This window comes from Trachurus trachurus (assembly GCF_905171665.1).
Source record: "Trachurus trachurus genome assembly, chromosome: 20".
In the NCBI taxonomy this organism is placed as follows: Eukaryota; Metazoa; Chordata; class Actinopteri; order Carangiformes; family Carangidae; genus Trachurus; species Trachurus trachurus.
In genome coordinates, this window is record NC_139911.1 from 4008556 (window position 1) to 4017704 (window position 9149).

Consider the following 9149-nt stretch of genomic DNA (forward strand, 5'->3'; position numbering starts at 1 on the left):
CACAGCAGGGAAGGAAGAGACAGCAGCAGCAGGGACATAGTAGAGACAGAGAGGAGTGAGACTGCTGGAGGGGTAGGGAGTGGAAGGACTATCGGAGTCACATGATCGGACTGGGAGCAACTGGCAGTTGTCACAAAACCACAGGGTGGGTTTTGGCGGCGACACCGGCGTTGGCCCAGTTAGGCAGCAGCAGCAGCGATAGAAGAGCCGTTGCATTGGCCGGGCATCTGGCAGCAGGACCGCCGCCAACAGACGTAGCCTACACCTGGAGTGTGTTGTCTGATGGTGCTAACGGACATTATTATGACCACCAACCAACCAACCGATGAATAGAAATGGGAATCGGCCCTAACGAGCTCCGACGAGGGGGTCGGGCTAGTGAGTCGCCCAGCGGAGATAGGAATGGGAGGAATCCCTTTTTGTTCCTTCCAGCGGCCCTGATGAGTCGAACAGAGGGACAGACAGTAAACCCAGAAAAAGCACCAGCGAGGGAGCGAGGGAACCGCTTTCCCACATGGCTGCAGATCAACGGCCGTAACTGACAAACACACACACACAACAAACACACACAAACATGAGTCCAGTTCCTGTGTCGCTCCCTCCGACAGGCCTCAACCTCCAGGTCAACGGCTACATCCACTGATTTGCCTCCATGCCACATGATGCTGCTTCACTGACACCAGAGGAGAAAGTCTGAGCCTCAAAGATCAATATCGTTAAGACCCCCTCAAGTTTTATGACCATGGGAAAACTCATAAACTTGTCTTTAGACAACGGGACGCTACAGCACAAGTCTCGGCTGAAACCAGCGCTAATTAAAGTTTGCAGCTCTGCTCCTCAAGCCAACTCGTCCTGCTGCAGCTGCACAGAAAAAAAAAAAAATCTGCCTCAAATTCAAACTCTAACTCTAATTCACTAAAACACATAAACGCTGCATTTATTGATCATTTTTGGCATTTCTGAGCACAAAACAAACAGAAAACATCTGATATGATATATCATCATCCTGTAAAAGTGCAGAGGAACTGGGTTGTGAAACTTGTCACAATTTGAAATATTTGGTCATTAAAAATGCAAAAAATATATAAAAGGATATAAAAGTCTTCAGTGAACCTAGATTCATTTTTCAATAGATGGAGAGTTGAGTTGGTAATTATATTTCCAGGCTTAATGTTTTATACTTTTTTACAAAACTTAGTATTTCATCTGGTTGCAATCCAGGAAATTATGGTTTGAATCTTTGACAATTCATAATTACAAGGCGCAGCTGGGTTGAATCAACAACTGTCGGTTTGACACCACAGTGATGGCGGCGCAGCTACAGAGCAGCAACACACACACACACACACACACACACACACACACACACACAGTGAAATGAGCCAGTGGATTAGTATGTAATACAAGACGAACATGTGAGCAAACAGTTGCTTATTTACACACAACTCAGAAACAAGCATTGGTATTAGCAGAGTGGTGTTGCATTAGTTATAGTATCTCCGTCTCTTTAGCTGCTAAATGCTCCATTATATCCAGTAGCTGAAGGCGCTAACTGTGTTCGATGCCGGGCAGGTGGCTCCTCTTCCAGCAGGACTTAGCACCTGGACACTGAGCCAGAACCGCTCCTAGAACTGGTTTAATATTACCGGTACTCTGAGAGTCTTTGGCTAATTGTCAACAACACAGACTGATCGCCTCCACACCACAGCATGCAGCGATCAATGATTGTTGCACTTTGCAGCCACTTCATGTTCTGTATATCTCAGGTCAGGGAGGGAACAGTGATACTTAGGACCCCTAAATGACACAAATTAGACCACAGACCCCCATTGGACAAGATTTTTAAGCAAACTCCAGAAACACACAAATATTTGAGTGAAGAATGTTACTTTTTTAGTCAATGTACGTTCAAATGAGGGCAAATGGTGTGAATTTGGGGAAATATTATCGTGAAATTTCTGGGGGGAAAAAAATTGTACAATTTCTCCAAAAACATTTAAACATTTCTAGAACAAGTGGTAAAAATTCTCCTCAAAAAATATATATTTTTTGAAAATTCTAGAAAAAAAAGTGGTAAGACTTCGAAAAAAAGTTAAAGATTTCCTAAAAAATAGTGGTAAAAATTCTCAAAAACAATTCTAGAAAAAAGTGGTAAAACTTCTCAATAAAGTTTTTTTTCAATTCTAGAAAACATGGTAGAAATGTCTTTTAAAAAAGAAGTAGAAAATAAATAATAATAATTAAAAAAATTTGGAAAATTTTTCAAAAAACTTTAAAAATTCTAGTAAAAAGTGGTAAAATTTCAAGAAAAAGTTGGGGAGAACCACTGACTTAAAGCAGAAGTAAGCGATCCGGTCATTTTATATAAGCGATTGCTGTCGGAAGATATAACTATTTACGACTTATATTAACACAAATATTCCGCTGACTTCTGCTTTAAATAACCTGTACTGAGCACATGTGGCAGAAAAAAACAAACTGAAACGAGTCTCAGTTATTTAGAGAACTTCAGACAAAGTGTTTATTGTGAGTGAAAATCAGTTTCAGACTAAGACTAAGCCACCCGGTGGTCCCATGCGGAGAGAGACCCGGGGTTTAAGCCAGCGTGGAACAGAGGAAGTAAACGTGCCAGGGACAAGTTAAAAAGGGGCCAAAAAGATCAATACAATTTTACACACAAAGCTGAGTTTTCAGCGGCCGAGTCCGAGCTACTTAGCTACCATTGATCTGTGTAGTCGTGTTCACAGGGCCAAGACTATGTATTGTCCGGCCCCTTGCTGCAGGAAACGCTTTAACTAGAGTCGCTGAGGTAATGAGAGGTATTCAGAGGCTCTGTCATTGAGCATCGATGTTATTCAACACGCAGAAACATGTGCACACACACACACACACACACTCCCACCATGCCGGGCCAAGCTCCTGTGCGAATGCTTTCCTATAAAAGGCAAAGTGGCTCCGGCGTGGCATCGGACCAGGGACAATGACGAGCAGCACCAGGTGCAGGTGAGTGTGTTGTTCTGTCTCGTCTGTCACCTCCACACAGTCACACACACACACACACACACACACAGCGCTTCACGATGACTCCTCTTCAAGTCATCGCCCAGCTCTGGTCTGTGCTAACTGACTAGACATGAGGAGGGAGGAGGGGAGGAGGAGGAGGAGGCAGCACCTGGAGCTACCTGACAACATCATGACCTCACACACTCGGCGATGTCAGCGACGTCTCTCTTGTTTCAATCAGACACGGGTCAAATGTATTTTTATTGGATGATTAAACCCATGTGCAGCAGCAGCAGCAGATGGGGGCGGAGTTTCAGGGCTAATGGCATCATGCTGCCAATCAGACGTGACTTCACATAAATGAACTTCAGCAGCTCAGATTGATTCGGTCGCTGTGAGTATCTGCTTTCAGCATGAGTCACGCACGACGAGAAAACTTCATGAGGAGGCAGCAGCTACGGTGACACACACTCCTCAGTGTTTATGTGTGAGTCACAGCAGGACTCATCATTACACGTCTATCTCTCTGCTGCAACGTGAAGTGTTGACCTTTAAAGGACAATTTCACATTTCACTAGCTCAGTGAGGTCTAGAAACACAATCTAGATGAATGTTTTATTTATATAAATCTAGGTCCAATAATTTACACATGTTGATCCATAAGAAGATATATTTGTGGTTTTATGCACCAATAAACCATCTAAGTGTAGTTTTACATTACTTTTTCCTCAGATCGGTGTCAGCCAATCAGAAGAGAGGAGGCTCTGAGCCTCTCTTCTGACCGATCCAATTAAAAATTTCAGAATAAAACACTCAGAGAAACTAAATCCTGCAAGTTGTTGGATGGATGGTGGGTCCAGGGGGTGAGGGGGCGGGGCTTAGTGTGACTGCTTTGTTGTGACATCACAAAGTGACAGGAAGTCCTGACGGCTGTTTTTTAAAGGCTCAGTTTCTGAATACAGGCTGTGTGCATTTCTCTGTGGACTGAGGCTTTGATACTTTCACAGTATTAATATAGAACCTAGAGCTGCTTTATAATCACACTACACATGGACATCTACCTTTATACTGTATGGAGCTTTAATAAACATCTACCTTTATACTGGATGGAGCTTTAACACAAACATCTACCTTTATACTGTATGGAGCTTTAATAAACATCTACCTTTATACTGGATGGAGCTTTAATACAAACATCTACCTTTATACTGTATGAAGCTTTAACACAAACATCTACCTTTATACTGTATGGAGCTTTAACACAAACATCTACCTTTATACTGTATGGAGCTTTAACACAAACATCTACCTTTATACTGTATGGAGCTTTAACACAAACTAAAGCTGGAAAGTTCTGATAAAAACAAAACATACAGTACTATTGTGAGTATGGAAGTTGAGCATTGACCCCAGTTTTGTGTTTGTAGCTTTGTTTTCTTCAACATAAGTTTGGCTAACTGGAGCTTACACAACCCTATTACCACAGAGAATGTTGTAAACCCCTGATTCATTTTAATGACAATGTTTTTTTTATGTTTAAATCCAATTTTTTTTTCTTCACTTCATACTAGCCAACATCTGTGCACGACAGCTACAGTGTGGTTGTGATTAGAAAAATTATGTGGTTCAGATTTCGATCTTTAAAGTGGTTACAATCAACAACAGTGGTTTGGAAAACTGATGCAAAACGACTGTGAAAGTGGATTTAATGCTCGGGGTTTTGGCTCGTTGTGCAGCCCCACAGCTTTCACCGCAGCTCTGATGGCGTCGTAGGAATCCAATGCACACTACCTGCAGGCAGACACAGCTGGATTCACTGCAGCTACTGAACACAGCCGAGCAGCTGCTTGTTTGTCTCTGTAGTAGATGGAGGAGACCAAAAACAGAGCTAAAAGTGGAGCGAATGTTGGACTTTCATTGATCATGTGACCTGTATCTTTAACTTAAAGGATGTAAATGTGTTCACAACATGCTGACACTGCCACCAAGAGGCCAAAAGAGGAACAGTTATGGCACAGTTTCATAGTTTTCCTGAATTACTAAATGCTTTGTTTTCCTAGAAGTTCACTATTATCCAAGAACATGCAGTGTCATAATTACACACAGGAATAATGATGATGTCATAAAGGGGGGTGGTCCTGCTGGTATATACACAAGGTTGCTTTTAACTATGGAAATAAAAAATATATAGGCTATTTATAGAATATAGAGTTAGTCCAAACAAAAGAGGAGTCAGTCACACTGCAAAAACTCAAATATCTTACCAAGAATATTTGTCATTTCTAGTCAAAACAAATCTCATTATACTTAAAACAAGACTCGTCACATAAAAAGTAGCTTGTTTTTAGACACTTTTTACTTCTTTCAAGGATATTTTCAAGGATAATTAGTTTTGACTAGAAATGAGACATTTTGACAAGAAATAAGACAAATATTCTTGGAAAGATTTTGAGTTTTTGCAGTGTAAACTCAGGTAATCGCTCCAGAGAAGAGGTCACCTGTGCAGGCATCTCACTCACTTCCTCTTTCTTAACTCATTGAGTGCCATTGACGTATATATACGTCAATCAAAATCCAACGCTTGAGTGCCATTGACGTATATATACGTCAAATGCAGTTTTCTGCGGCTGGTAAATGGGGACGCTGTTGCGCACACTGTGAGTAATTTTGGGGCTTCTGGGATTTGTAGAACGAAGAAGACTGTAGATCAGAGCAAGAAGTGAAGAGGAAGGAGAAGACGAGTGCGATCGGTACAGAGATAAAAAAAGTTGGGAAAAGTTTCTATTTCTAGAGGAAAACGACGGGCAGAGCCTGGAACAAGTGTAACGTGGAGCTGGAGGAAAGCTTTGCCACGGATGCTATTAGCATAGCTCCAGCATGAAGTGATCGGAGGAGGCAGGAAAGGTAAACTGATCTAGATGATCAGCACCGAAATGCCGAAGCGAAAGCGGATCGCGGAGTCAGTTTCACCAGTTGCTGTAAACCGACGTCGTGACGACGAACCGAGAGATCAGCGCGGTGCGTCGCTGCCGCGGCCGCGTCCAGCACAGAGGCTGAAGACGCCATGACGTCTCCCTCCCTCCTTCAGAGACGAGGCGAAGCAGCAGCAGGAGGAGAAGTAGGAGAGGGGAGGGGCAGAGAGGGGGTGAGGGGAGGGGGGGGGAGAGGGTGAGGGGGCAGCAACTGCAGGAGGAGTAGGAGAGCAGGCATCACTCTGCAGAGTAGGACTCCTACTTGTTGTATTTTTTATTTTTTATTTTTTTTTGTACAATGAAAAAACATGTGAAATGAAATTTTCAGACGTCTTACATGTTTTTGAAGCCAAAATTAAAACGGATAAATCACTGTTTTTCTTGAGAGACTCTCTTTCACAAAAATGCATTTTTCTCAGCTTTCTAGAAAAAAAGTGGTCTTTTTGGTGCAACCAGGCTCTATTCAACTTAAGCTAAATTAAGAATGGAACAAGGTACAAACAAATGGTTTTTCCCTAGTTAAATAGAGAGTCTCCTCTTTCCTTTGAGCTATTTTGTGTTTTCAGAGTCATAATACAAAATATTCTCTTGGTCTTAAAATATTACTCAAAATGCCCCGAAACGCTGGCACATGGCACTGACCATTTTATAAAAGGGCTGGCACTCAATGAGTTAATAATGTCAATATTGATTTTGTTGACAATATAAACACTAAAAGAAAAAGAAAGAAATCAGACACACTGATAGAAACGGCTCTAAAAAGCGTTGGTGGTGAATCGGATGTTAGCGAAGTAGAAATAAACATGTTTACGGGCCCATTAGTGTCTCTGCTGCAGCACTCGGACTCACACTCACTGACACAATGAGGCCACTCAAGCCTGTGTGTGTGTGTCAGTGTGTGTCAGTGTGTGTGTTTGGCAACACACTACCTATTGTGTCAACACAACAGCTGTTGCGGTCTAATCTTTCTAACATCTCAAAAGACTCGCAACACAAACAGCGGAAAGTTTTTGTCCATCAGAGCCAGAGAGGGTGTCGGGTCATTAATATTAGAAGATTGTATCATCAGTGTCAAGTGTCTCCATTACATTATACTGCCTCCGTTTATGCAACACATGTAATAATTCAGTTCATTTACACCACAAAAAACCAGGGGGAGACTCACTACAACAGCGCCCAGGTATCGGTGTGTAGACAGGAGGTGACGGGTGGTGTTCGTTGTGTTGAACTCCCCTCAACACAACACAAAGCAACGACAAAGACAAACAAACTGCACTTCCTCCATGTTGTTACAAACAGGAGACGAAGGGGGAAACTAATAAGCACTTAAGATTAAAGATACAGCAGCTTATGCTTGTTCATGTCCTTTTGGGACATGTTCAAAATAAAGTCTTCATTCACAGTTATAGATATATTATGTTTAAAAGGAATAGTTCATTAAAAATGTCCTAAATGACGTTGTTTCCAGTAAACTCTGGACTATATCCCTTCAGGACACTTGGATTGCAGTGGACTAGCAGTGTGGAGGAATATTAAATGGTTTTTGTGTAGTTTTATGGACGTTTTTGTGTCGGGCCCTATTAATCTCATATAATATAAAGTTTTGGTTGGACTACGAACCGGCCTCCCGGGTCTCCAGATGCACTTTGAGGAATAAAAAACTACTCCGGAGTATCAGCATGAGGGTGAGCCACTAATGACTGAATTTAATTTTTTGGTGAACTATTCCTTTAATGTGAGACTAAAGCCAGGCCTGATCATCTATGGAGGCTCGAAGGTGTGCAAAAAAGTGCTATATATTACAAAATAAGTGAGTTTAAACACTTTAAACATGAATAACTGAAAATTCTTCCAATTATTTATCTCGTTTTATCCTGTGATTAATCATCTCAGACCTGAGAATCGATTCATTATATAAATCAAAACCAGTTTTTCTTTCTTTAGATACTTTTCATATATTTACTGATAATTTAAAGTGCACTGTTTGGCGGCCATGTTGGCTCATTTAGACGACGACGACGACATCACCTCTGTGCAGCTTTAAATATACGACCTGGTGCAGGTTTCAAGCAGCGAGATAATAAAAAACACAAATTTTATGCTTTGTATATAAACAAAATAAAGTCATATAATCAGTGGACAATATGGAAATACAGGCTGGTTTACAGAAACAAGAGCACTATTGTAAAGAGACGTTACAACCTGAGCTCTGAGTAACCGTATATTGTAAAAATACACTACTCCTACTGAATTCACTGAGACGACAATAGAGGCATAAAGTTTGGAGAAGTAATGACATGAAAACCCCCCAAAAATGGCAGCTTAAAATAACAAACTAATACAAAAACCAATAACTACTACGTCTGTAACCACAAGCAACACACGCACGCACACACCAACCAAACAAGAGGCTGTTGCCATGGTGAGGAGTGTAAAGTTTGGCCTCTCCTGCACAGCGCTGCATGGTCTGTTGTTGATTCACCTCATCATCATCACCGCACATGATGTCACTGACAAATGTATGAACCATCTAAAGGCTAAAGGTCACCGACCCCGGGAAAAGGAGGATCACATCTCCTCCTTCCTTCCTGCTGCGATCAATGATGTACGGTGTGTGTGTGTGTTCTTGGCTTCAGCCACAGAATCTGTTCTTATGAGAGAAACAAATGGACTCGAATGATGATGATGATGATGATGTACTTACAAGACGTAACATGGAGACAGTAGAGCTCCACTTTCTTATTTCCTCCGGTGGCCCAGGCCCCTGAACGCCTCACGTCACGGTCCTGAAAACAAATCATTAACTTCTTGGTCACTAGAGTTTTCAATGGGATCTCAAATCTGCGGTTTACCTCAAATAATTCAAGATATTGGCAAAAAAAAAAGAGAAAGAAAGCGAAAAGTGCATCAAACTGAATTTACAAAATGACAATGAAAATATGTGGTTCATGCAAACAAATTTAAAGGGATAGTTCAACATTTTTGGCAAAAGTCATAGCAGTAGGTTTGTTACCTTTAATTGTCGGTGCAAGCTGTTTTTAGAATGGCGGAGCAGAGCCGTGAGCTGCTCAGAGCTACGCTACGGAGGCTCATTATGGGATTTCTTGGTTCCCCTCATCAAACACACAATCCAACAACTCCAAAACGCTCTGGTGGACAAGTTGTGACCTGCAC